Source organism: Amblyomma mixtum, chromosome 9 (genome assembly GCF_055824585.1).
Source record: "Amblyomma mixtum isolate Tamu chromosome 9, ASM5582458v1, whole genome shotgun sequence".
NCBI lineage: Eukaryota > Metazoa > Arthropoda > Arachnida > Ixodida > Ixodidae > Amblyomma > Amblyomma mixtum.
In genome coordinates, this window is record NC_143020.1 from 23,492,825 (window position 1) to 23,504,916 (window position 12,092).

The following is a 12,092-nucleotide window of genomic DNA, read 5'->3' on the forward strand; positions in this document are numbered from 1 at the left end:
CACGAAGTCAAGACACACAACAAGACAGGACTGGTGCCAGTCCTGTCTTGTTGTGTGCCCTTTCTCTGTCTTTTAGCGCCAGTACGCTTTTTGCGTAAACATGTCATGCTGCAACCAACTAGCTCAAATCATAGTATTGCCGTAACCAGTGCGCCGCTGGGGTTGGTTATTCTGCATTTTCTCTTGCTCATATCCGCAGCTGACCCCCAGCAGAAGGCGTGATCATTGTGAAATGAGCGAGGCGCACTCGAGGGTGGTCGTTTTTGTGGGGTTGAAACCATTGCGGTAGGTGCCATTCTACAGCACAGATGTTTGGCAAACCATCACAGTTTTGCATGCATTGTACCGGGTGTTCAGTTCAGAAAATTCGTAAACAGAGGCAGTTCATAAATAAAAAGAACATATTTTAGCAACGATCTGACAACTGAAAGCCCCATCTGTTATTATACGCAACATCGTCGATATATATACGTAAACAGATCGCATTTTTTTAGATACTTTGTAAAGGTGCTTATTTGAAGCGCAGGCGGGGGTTGGTTGATCGAAGAGCCTAATGACGGCGTCATGGCGGAGCATATGACGGTACTGACGAAGGCGGAGTTATTAGCCAGGAGCATCTGGAAAGCGTCATCGGCGATCTCTTTAAGAATGTGGTTAACTTTTTCTGTGTCGGACATCTAATTGTTGACGCGTTTACATAAGCCAAAGATGTCTTCAAAATAGCTCGCGAAGGTTTCGGCCGGCAGCTGAGCTAGAGCACAGTGATTTTGCTCAGAGCGGAGTTTCCGCACAGCGGGACAGCCGAAAACGTCGCGAAACTCTTGTTAAATCAAATAAAATCAAATCAAATCAAATGCAGTTTATTTTCCGTCAGAAAGAAATCAACGGAGGAGGCTCGAGCAAAAAGTGAAACATGTTCACTTTATTACGCTCAAGCCCCCTTTTACATGGCATGCATGACGACACACAGGTGGATATTATATAAAACATACTCGTGGAATATGGAAATATGAAACAAAGCAAACAAAACGTACAATGTTAAACAATATAGAATGGTTTTGCAAAGCTCTCTTGTGGAACTTAGACAGTTTTTTATACGTCAGCAAGTACGAAGACAAAAAAATAAACTGTATTAATTTACAAAGAGAATGGAAAGTGCATACAGGTACATATTCTTAAAGGCAAACGGTTTTGCAACAGAATTGCATGTTATTATTTCAGGTGCATGAATTAGTATGGGTTGTCTGATGCTGGCTCCGACAGGAAAGACCTAATTTTTGAAATACTAATGTGGTTAATGTCAATTCCGTTATGTTCGAGATTGTTTCAAAGTGTTGGTAATGAATGAGGTAGCATTTGTTGCCCATAATTTGTCCGGGAATAAGGAACTTTCCAAGGTTCTGAAAAGCGTGTATCACGTACATGTGTTGTTCGAGTTAACTGTGACATATATTTTAATTCTTGCTGGCTGTTACGAAGTTGTTGTTTGTATCTTTTTGCCAATGTATTTAGGTATAGATTATGTACACTTTTTACATTAAGCTGCATAAAATATTCACCTGTGTGGGCTTGCGAGTCGACCCCTACGATATGCCGAATAGATTTTTTTTGGAGTTCGTGCAAACGATTTAGATTTGTGACAGTTGTTCTCCCCGAAACAAGAAAGCAGTAACTTATATGTGATAGAATCAAGGCATTGTATAGGTGCAGTTTAATTGCTTGTGGTAGGAAAGAGTGGAACCTCGCTAGTATTCCGACAGATTTAGATATTTTTGTTATAGCATAATTAACGTGAGTGCCCCATAGCATATTTTTGTGCAGATATACGCCAAGTGTTTTAACTGAATCAACAAATTCTATTGGTTCGGATGCTAATGTGATATTTAAGAAGTGTGGTGCTTTCAATTGCCTGGCAGTGAACATGACTGCCTTTGTTTTTTTTGTATTAATGTCCAGGGAGTTCGCTTTACTCCATTGGTAGAGATCTTGAAGGATCGTGTTAATACCAGCCTCTAAGAATTGAAAGTTACGCTCGTGGAATAATAAGGTATTGTCATCTGCATAGGATATATAATGTGGAACAGGGCTAAAAGATGTGATATCATTTACGTATATGTTAAATAGGAGGGGGCCAAGTATGCTTCCTTGAGGTATGCCGGTGGTTACAGGTCTGTATGATGACATGTTGTTATCTATTGAAATGTTTTGCCTTCGATATTGTAGACATGAAGTTATGAGTGCTAGTGGTGTTCCCCTTACTCCATATATTTCTAGTTTTTTTAGTAATCTTATGTGATTAAGACGATCAAAAGCTTTAGAAAAATCAATGTAGATGCCAACTACTGCTTCTTTTTCTTCAAATGCTTTTAGTATAATTTCTTTCTGTGTGAGCAATGCTAGCTCTGTGGATTTGCCTTTGCGAAAGCCGAATTGTGTCGGTGTAAACAAATTGTGCTTTTCAAAAAAATTTATGATGCGTATATGAATTACTTTTTCAAGTCCTTTTGAAAACATAGGTAGCAAGGATATTTGGCGATAATTTGATAAATTGTTGCGATCGCCGCCTTTGAAAATTGTAATTACTTTAGATATTTGCATCTTTGCTGGGAAAACGCCTGTGGAGAGAGCTAAATTGTAGATATGAGTGAGATGTGGTGTAAGCAAGTCAAGTGCACCTTTTATAGGCCTTAGCTGAAAATCGTTTATGTCCCGCGCCGAACTGTTACGAAGAGAACTAAGTACATCATGGACTTCACTTTCACTTGTGGGAACAAAAAAGATGCTGTCTAAATTTCTAGCAATATTTCCCGTTGCTTCTACACAGTGAGCACTAGTAACCTGGTTGACTAGATGGTTGTTAAATTCTTCAGCTAGCTGTTGCCCACAAATACCTTTGTCATTTATAATTAATTGATGTGTAGTCTGACTATGAGGGTTTCGATTAAGTAGCTCATTTAACTTCTTCCACATAACGTCAGATTTTATGCTATGACCCGTCTCAAAGAATATGTAAAGATACCCCTGTTTTTCTTTCCGCAGTATGGCATTTGTTTTGATTCTATACTTTTTGAAGTCTTTCCAGTCTTCTGTATCGCGTGTGCTTTGAAATCTATGGAAGAGTTCGTCTTTCTTTTTTATCATTTTTAGGGACTCCTTGGCAATCCAAGGTTTACGTGATTTCTTGAATTTTTTGCAGTAATGAAGGGGAACGACTGCGAATATGCATCTATTAATTTATTTAAAAAGTTATTATATGCATCATCAGCTGATGTTGTGCTATAAACATCACTCCAGTTTGTCTGTATAAGTTTACTACGAAAAGTGGATATTGTACACTGACTGATGTTTTGAATTTTTCTGCTTGGAAGTGATACAGTATTCGTACGTTTAGGGGTTTTTTTACAGAGTCAAACTATTGCCAAGTGGTCGCTGATATTTGATGAAACTGTACCTGCTGTTGTTTCTTGCTTAGGCAGGTTTATGAATAGATCTATCAGTGTGGATGATTTTGTGGTTATCCTTGTGGGAGTCTGAATCATATTACTGTAGCCTTGCGAGAAGAGTGTTGTCTGTAATAACTGTTCAGAGGTGGACGAGGTAAGCAGGTCTATGTTGAGATCACCTCCCAGGATTGTTGTGTAGTCATTCTTATTTGAAAAATCAAGTAAGGTTACAAGAAATTCAAAGAAACTGTTCATGCACCCATCAGGCGGCCTGTAAATCACAGCGAAAATGAAGGGTTCACTAACTACGGCAAGACATTCATTGTAGTCATTGATGACTGCGAAGTGATCAAGTAAGTCACTCTGAAAGCTCTTCCTTATATTAAACTGAATTCCGCCACCACGCTTTTTCGATCGGTTCAAAAAGAAGGTTTTATCATTTGCATCACTTATAGCATCACATTCTGCTGTAGACCACGTTTCCGTTAACATGACCACATCAAAAGGGAAGGTAAAGTTTTCAAGAAAAATATTAAGTATGTCTTCTTTATTACGACTTGATCTTATGTTCAGATGGAAGCATTTAAGACCTCTCATGTTTCCAGATGTGATAAGATTATTAACTTCAGCAGGCTGTAATGCCATTCTGAATGACAAGATGGGATACTAGATAAGTTGTAGTGCTCACTGAATCTTTCAAATGTCTTTTTCGCATTGTATACGAAGAACTTTTGACGTTTCCTGTTTGCGAGCAAAGATTTTTACCTCACGAACCCACACGAACTTCCAGTTTTGTTCTTTTTTCTTTTGCTTGGCCAAGCTGAGAAGCTTCTTCAGGAAGGGGCAAAGGTGTTCATTTATGTATATGGGATCGGAGCTATCAAATCCTAGATCTCTGTTTGTGAGGCGAGTCTTTTTGGCCTTTTCAAGAGCGCTATCGCGTTTGGCGCGAGATTTGAATTGAATAACTATGTTCTTTGTTTTGCCGTCATCACGGGTGGGAACACGGTGGAATATCTCAACATCACTGTCTGTGATTGATTCACGGATAGCAATTCCAACTTTGGTAAGGATTTCTGGTATGTTTTCATCTTATTCCTCTCCGACTCCCTGAATTTCCAAGTTCACGTTTCTTGAATACTGTTCTAATTGAACTACTCGCTTTTCGAGCTCCTCACTCTGTTGTTCCAGAGCTGCACATTTCGCTTCATCGTTATCTTTTTCAGTGCTTAGCTTTGCGTTTTTTCAACCTCACTAGTAAGTTGCTTTTTCAGTGTTTCAATTTCAGCATGTGCAAATTCAAGACTTTCGGTCAAACTCTTTTGCTCGTTGCGTAGTTCGCGAATTTCACTTCGTGCATCCCTTTCCAGGGACGCCTGAGCAGTTTCGATTTCCTCCTGAAGCTCTGCCTTTAACTGGGTGAACTCTTGTCTTATCTCTTCCTTTAACTTTGCTAGTGCTATGCGATTCACATTTGCAGAGAATGTGAAGGAAAACAATATAGCGAATCGTTGATTTCTTTGCTCCACACCTTCAAGCGTAGACCTTTCCCCTATATAAGTGACCTGTATTCCTGTACGAAGTACCACCTCCATGGCGGCATAGCACAGTAGTGCGGCCTGCCTGAGATGGAAGGCTGTGGGTTTAAACAACGCTACGGCCGGTGGCAAATGCTGCCCATGTTGGCGCCTGATTCGGGGGCCGTGGGCTCTCGACATGGCGGAAATTCGCGCCGTCCTTCGTGTGAAGGAGCGTCGTACGGCGGGAATTCGAGGTCGTCGTGTAAAGAAGGGAGCACATATCAGCGGCGGACCCGCTGTGCTCACCTCGCCTTTGCGCGACGCCTTAGATGTGTTCCGAAAACCGTGCTGCATCTTCACTTGAAGACGCTGGCTGCTACGGACTCGTAGTTTAAAAGATGAAAGGAACAGATCTTCTCTAACGTCACGGATTACTAACGGGTTGTCATAGCTATAATGACATTCCCCTAGATTCTGCGGAGGGCGCACAAAACGGCGCTATTGAGGAGGTTGCGAAGCAATCCCAACTGGAGTCATCCGCCGTGGAAGCTCGGGATTAGGTCCTTGGATCATTGTGGGGAGATCCTTCCTTCCCTGCCACTCTAAGAAGAGCGGCCAGCTATGATTTCAAGTGATCGAGTTCCAAATCCGATTTGGGGCCAGGGCTTGCGGCATTGGCAATGGGGGGATTTGGGCAAAATTCAAAATTACAAATGAATTATCCGCAAGCATATGCCATCTCAATTTTTTGGGAAGTACGAGGTCATTTTCGCTGCCTTGAAAGGCACACCATCTGCCGTGTTAATATCTGGCGCCAGGCAATCAAAAACAAAAAAAAAACTCACCTAGTTCATTAATTACATGTCAGCATCGGGACCTAGTTGGCTGAAAAAGTTGACAGAGATTGATTTAATTTTACTGGCACTGTCTGGAACATAGGGGGCTTTAGCCACAACAAATTTTGTGCCCAATATGAAAAAGATAACTGTACTGCCTTTGTCAAAGAGAGCGACGCCGCTCACTTAGGCTTGAAATACGTGATAAAGGTTGTACTGGTTCACGAGCATAACAGAAAATAAATCCTTACATTTATTCTGTTCTCGATACTTATTAGATTGAGTACTACACGGGCTCAAAGTTAATATGTCTTGGCATGTTTCTGTCCCACTGTACCAGATAGTTATGATAGCTTGTATTTCTTTCATTTTTTTTTTAAACTGAGCTGTTGTTTCCTTCTCGCCAATTTTAAGCTGTCATCCTCATGGGGTCGCAGTTGAAATATTTTGATTTCTTGGCAGGGTTATGCGATGCGTGCATTTGGCGTTTACGCGATGAGTGCTCCGCTTTTCGTTAAATTGTAAGTTATGGAGTTTTACGTCCCGAAAAAACAGGTGAGGAATAAGAGACGCTGTAGTGGAGTGTTGCATACTAATTTAGGCAACCGTGGGTTCTTTACTGTGCACTGGCATTGATCAGCACACAGGGATTTGTGCATGTTGCCTGCATCCAAATAAAGCCGCAGCAGCCGAGATCGCCTTTGTGACCTTGCTACCAGCAGGCGAAAGCCGTAGACAGTGTGATATGTTTACTCAAAAAGCGTACTGGCGCTAAAACACGAAGTCAAGACACACAGCAAGACAGCACTGGCGCCAGTCTTGTCTTGTTGTGTGTCTTGTCTCCGTCTTAGCGCCATCACGCATTCTGCGTAAACATGTCATGCTGCAACCAACTAGCTCAAATCATAGTATTGCCTTAACCAGTGCGCCGCTGGGATTGGTTATTCTGCATTTTTTCTTGCTCATATCCGCAGTTCACCCACAGCTGAAGGCGTCATCACTGTGGAATGAGCGAGGCGCACTTGAGGGTGGGTGTTTTTCTGGGGTTGAAACCTTTGTTGTAGGTGCCATTCTATAGCACACATGTTTGGCAAACCATCACAGTTTTGCATGCATTGTACCGGGTGTTTCAATTAACAGTTCCGAAAACCCGTAAACACAGGAAGTTCATAAATACAAAGAACATATTTTAGCAACGATCTGACAACTGAAAGTACCATCTGTTATTATACGCAACATCGTCGATATATATACGTAAACAGATCGCATTTTTTAGATACTTTGTAAAGGTGCTTATTTGAAGCGCAGGCGGGGTTTGGTTGATCGAAGAGCCTAATGACGGCGTCATGGCGGAGCATATGACGGGACTGACGAAGGCGGAGTTATTAGCCAGGAGCATCTGGAAAGCGTCATCGGCGATCTCTTTAAGAATGTGGTTAACTTTGTCTGTGTCGGACATCTAATTATTGACGCGTTTACATAAGCCAATGATGTCTTCAATATAGCTCGCGAAGGTTTCGGCCGGCAGCTGAGCTAGAGGACGGAGATTTTGCTCAGAGCGGAGTTTCCGCACAGCGGGACAGCCGACAAAGTCGCGAAACTCCTCTTAAATCAAATCAAATCAAATCAAATGCAGTTTATTTTCCGTCAGAATGAAATCAACGGAGGAGGCTCGAGCAAAAAGTGAAACATGTTCATTTGATTGCGCTCTAGCCCCCTTTTACATGGCATGCAGTGACACACAGGTGGACATTATATAAAACATACTCGTGGAGTATGGTAATATGGAACAAAGAAAACAAAACGTACAAGGTTAAGCAATGTAGAGTGGTTTTGCAAAGCTCTCTTGTGGAACTTAAACAATTTTTTATATGTACAGCAAGTACGAAGACAAAAAAAAATGAACTGTGTTAATTTACAAACAGAATGGAAAGTGCATACAGGTATATATTCATAAAGGCAAACGGTTTTGCAGTAGAATTGCATGTTATTATTTCAGGTGCATTAATAAGTATGGGTTCTCTGATGGTGGCTCCGACAGGAAAGACCTAATTTTTGAAATACTAAGGTGGTTAATGTCAATTCCGTTATGTTCGAGATTGTTTAAAAGTGTTGGTAATGAATGACGTAGCATTTGTTGCCCATAATTTGTCCCGGAATAAGGAACTTTCCAAGGTTCTGAAAAGCGTGTATCACGTACATGTGTTGTTCGAGTTAACTGTGCCATATATTTTAATTCTTGCTGGCTGTTACGAAGTTGTTGTTGGTATCTTTTTGCCAATGTATTTAGGTATAGATTATGTACAGTTGTTACATTAAGCTGCATAAAATATTCACCTGTGTGGGCTTGCGAGTCGACCCCTACGATATTCCGAATAGATTTTTTTTGGAGTACGGGCAAACGATTTAGATTTTTGACAGTTGTTCTCCCCCAAACAAGAAAGCAGTAACTGATATGTGATAGAATCAAGGCATTGTATATGTGCAGTTTAACTGCTTGTGGTAGGAAAGAGTAGAACCTCGCTAGTATTCCGACAGATTTAGATATTTTTATTATAGCATAATTAACCTGAGTGTCCCATAGCATATTTTTGTGCAGATATACGCCAAGTGTTTTAACTGAATCAACAAATTCTATTGGTTCGGATTCTAATGTGATATTTAAGAAGTGTGGTGTTTTCGATTGCCTGGGAGTGAACATGACTGCCTTTGTTCTTTTCGTATTATTGTCCAGGGAGTTCGCTTTACTCCATTGGTAGAGATCTTGAAGGATCGTGTTAATACCAGATTCTAAGGATTGAAAGTTACGCTCGTGGAATAATAAGGTAGTGTCATCTGCATAGGTTTGGTTTGGTTTGGTTTGGTTTATGGGGTTTAGCGTCCCAAAGCGACTAAGGCTGTGAGAGACGCCGTAGTGGAGGGCTCCGGAAATTTCGACCACCTGGGGTTCTTTAACGTGCACTGACATCGCACAGTACACGGGCCTCGAATTTCTCCTCCAAAGAAATTCAGCCGCCGCGGCCGGGATCGAACCCGCGTCTTTCGGGCCAGCAGCCGAGCACCATAGCCACTGAGCCACCGCGGCGGCTACTGTTTTAGGGAAGAAGCTGTTCTTAAATAAGTTTATTCGACAAGCATATTCACGCACTTTTTGGGAATGGTCCGTTCGTGCCGATACATAAGTTGGTTTTTTTAGATATTTATCTTTATCAATACCTGTTCTAGTGTTAAGAATATTGTAAAATAGCGACAAGCGCAGGTATTTTCTTCTCGTTGCTAGCAGCGGCCACCCTAGGTTTTTGGAAATATCGCAAGATCTTTTTGAAAAGTCGTAATTACCTGATACAAAGCGAGCAGCACGTGCCGCCTGTAAGCGTTCAAGTTTTGCGATGTTACACTGGGTTGACGGATCCCAAGTACTGCAAGCGTACTCAAGAATAGGACGCACATTTGACATAACTAATGTGACCTTAAGCTTTGTTGGTGCCTGATTAAAGTTTCGTTTGAGGAAATTTAACATTCGACTAGCCTTCATAGTTACGTTATCTATATGAGCATTCCATGACAGATTGGTAGAGAACACAACCCCCAAATATTTGTATTCTCTTGCGACCGACATGCAGGTTCTATCCATAAAATAATTGGTAAGAATTGGCTGTTTTTTAGTTGTAAACCTTATAAGATTGCATTTGGATAAATTAAGAGACATCTTCCAGGACTGACACCACAAAAAAACGGAGTCCAGGTCGTTCTGTAAATGTTTAAAGTCCGCCGCACTAGTGATTTCGCGGTAGATACAGCAATCATCTGCGTACAATCGTACATGGCTGGTGGTACGGTCAGTAAGGTCATTGATATAAACAAGGAAAAGTAGAGGGCCCAAAACTGACCCCTGTGGGACACCAGATAACACAGGCACACTTGATGAGCACTCACCGTCCAGAACCACGCACTGTTTTCTTTCAGAGAGGTATGCTTTAATCCATGCTAAGAGATTGTCCGGTATATTAAGAAGGGACATTTTGTGCAACAGAAGTGCATGGCAAACGGAATCAAATGCCTTCCGAAAATCTAAAAATATACAGTCAACCTGCGTGCCTGAGTTAATTGAGGCTGCAATATCGTGAGTAAATTCAATTAATTGCGTATCGCAAGAAAACCCAGCCCTAAAACCGTGCTGCGTTGGTGAAAAGAAGTTATTACTCTGTAGGTGATTAATTAGGTTTGTGTAAATTACATACTCTAGTGTTTTGCATACCACGCTTGTCAATGAAATAGGTCTGTAGTTACATGTTACGTTCTTGTCACCGCTCTTATGGATAGGAATAATGCTTGCATTTTTCCAGTCAGGGGGCAAAACTTCTTGCTCAAGAGAGGTTTCAAAGAGTAGTACTAAAAAGGGAGCAATAGCTAACGCGCAGTTCTTGAGGACAAAATTTGATATGCCATCTGGACCAGGGGCAGAATGTACATTAATCTTCTGGAATAAGGATACGATACCACATTCGGATAATGATACCTCATTCATTTTTGTTAAGTTGGTAACGCCTTGCGAAGCGGTGACTGCAGTTGCAGGTTGTGAGAAAGCACATTGAAAAAATGCATTAAACCTTTCAGCTTTTGCCTTTTTATCGGCATTGTAGTTTGTACCATCAATAACATCTGGAATAGATTGCCTGGTATTTTTCTTGTTTTAGACGTATTTCCACAATTCCTTTGGGTTGGATTTAAGTTTATCGCCTAGATTGGAAAGGTACGTATTATGTGCTGTGCGCATCTCTTTTGTAATGACCTTGCTCAGCTCTTTCATTTGTGAGCGCAGCTTTAGATCAGGAAACTGACAATATCTACGAAACAATCTATTTTTTCTGTTTATCAACGTGCGAAGTTCTCTTGTTAGCCATGGCTTATCGCTACGGCGCTTGGCGGAAATGACACGCCAAGTATGAAGGTTTGTGTTAACGATAGCAATTTTGTTTTGAATAGATTCCATAGCCCATTAATATCAAGGCGTGACATATGTGATCGGAAGTTGGGAAGAAATGCGTCAAGTTCGGCGGACAGTGAGGCGCAGTCGCCTTTTTTGTAGAAGAACACCTTGCGTGGTTCGGAAGCGCGGCAGGTTTGGGCTGTACAAGATAACTTAGTGACAACCACATCATGATCACTGATTCCAGGCAATGTGACAACATTTGATATAAGATCGCGGTCATTACAGAAAAATAAATCCAGTACATTTGCGGTAGTACCGCTCGTCCGAGTCGGCGTGTTAACAAACTGTAGCAAAGAATGGACAGTAACCATTTCCTGGAAAACAGCGTACAGTAGGGATGCATTATTAAGTACAGGCTTTAACGAGGACCAATCAATGTTCGGCAAGTTAAAATCACCAGCGAGTATTATATACGTTGTTTGTAAGCTTAACAGTATATTGCTCAACTCAAACAGAGGTTGGGGACTGCTAGAACCCGGTGATCTGTAAAATGAACCAACTGCAAGAGAGGTGCCGTTTTTTAGAAGAATTTTGCACCACACTGTTTCACAGGATTCGGTTTCAAAGTCTATCGGCATGCTAAGGATACTGTCATGGATAAGAACAAATACACCACCGCCGTGCACGTTGCGGTCTTGTCTATAAACGACATAATTGCGCGGAAAGATTTCATTGTCATTAATTGTATCGTCCAGCCAAGATTCCGTTCCGAAGACAATATGCGGCTTCGATGACTCGAGGAGTGAAGCGAATTCTATCGTTTTATTTTTTAAACTTCGACAATTTACTGTTATGGATACTAGGTCATGAGCATCAGTTATTCTTATTTTGTTGGAGGGCGTATTCTGTAGTGGCTACAAAGCAAATAGATCCACAGTGTCTGTTTGGCTGTTGTATATAAAAGTTTCGTCGCGCATTTTCAACTTATTGAAGCTAATCTTGAATTCGCCGCCACGTTTCTGAGCAAACTGAAATAGTTTTTGCCTATCAAGTCGTACTTTCCTTGAGTAGTCTTCACTTAGTGCAAAATCTGTTCCTTTTAGCTTTGAGGCCACCGACAGCACCCGCTGTTTGTCTTTAAGCGATAAGAATTTTACAATCAGTGGTCTCTGTTTCATTTGGGAAAAATTACCAATTCTGTGCGCACTTTCAACGACTTCGGGGCCAAATGTGACGTTCAGTTGTTGTGAGCAGAAAGAAATCGCTTTCTGTTCCGAGTCAGCCCAAGATTCATTCAAGGTATCCCGAATTCCATAGAAGATCAAATTGATCCTTCTACATCGATTTTCCAAATCACCTT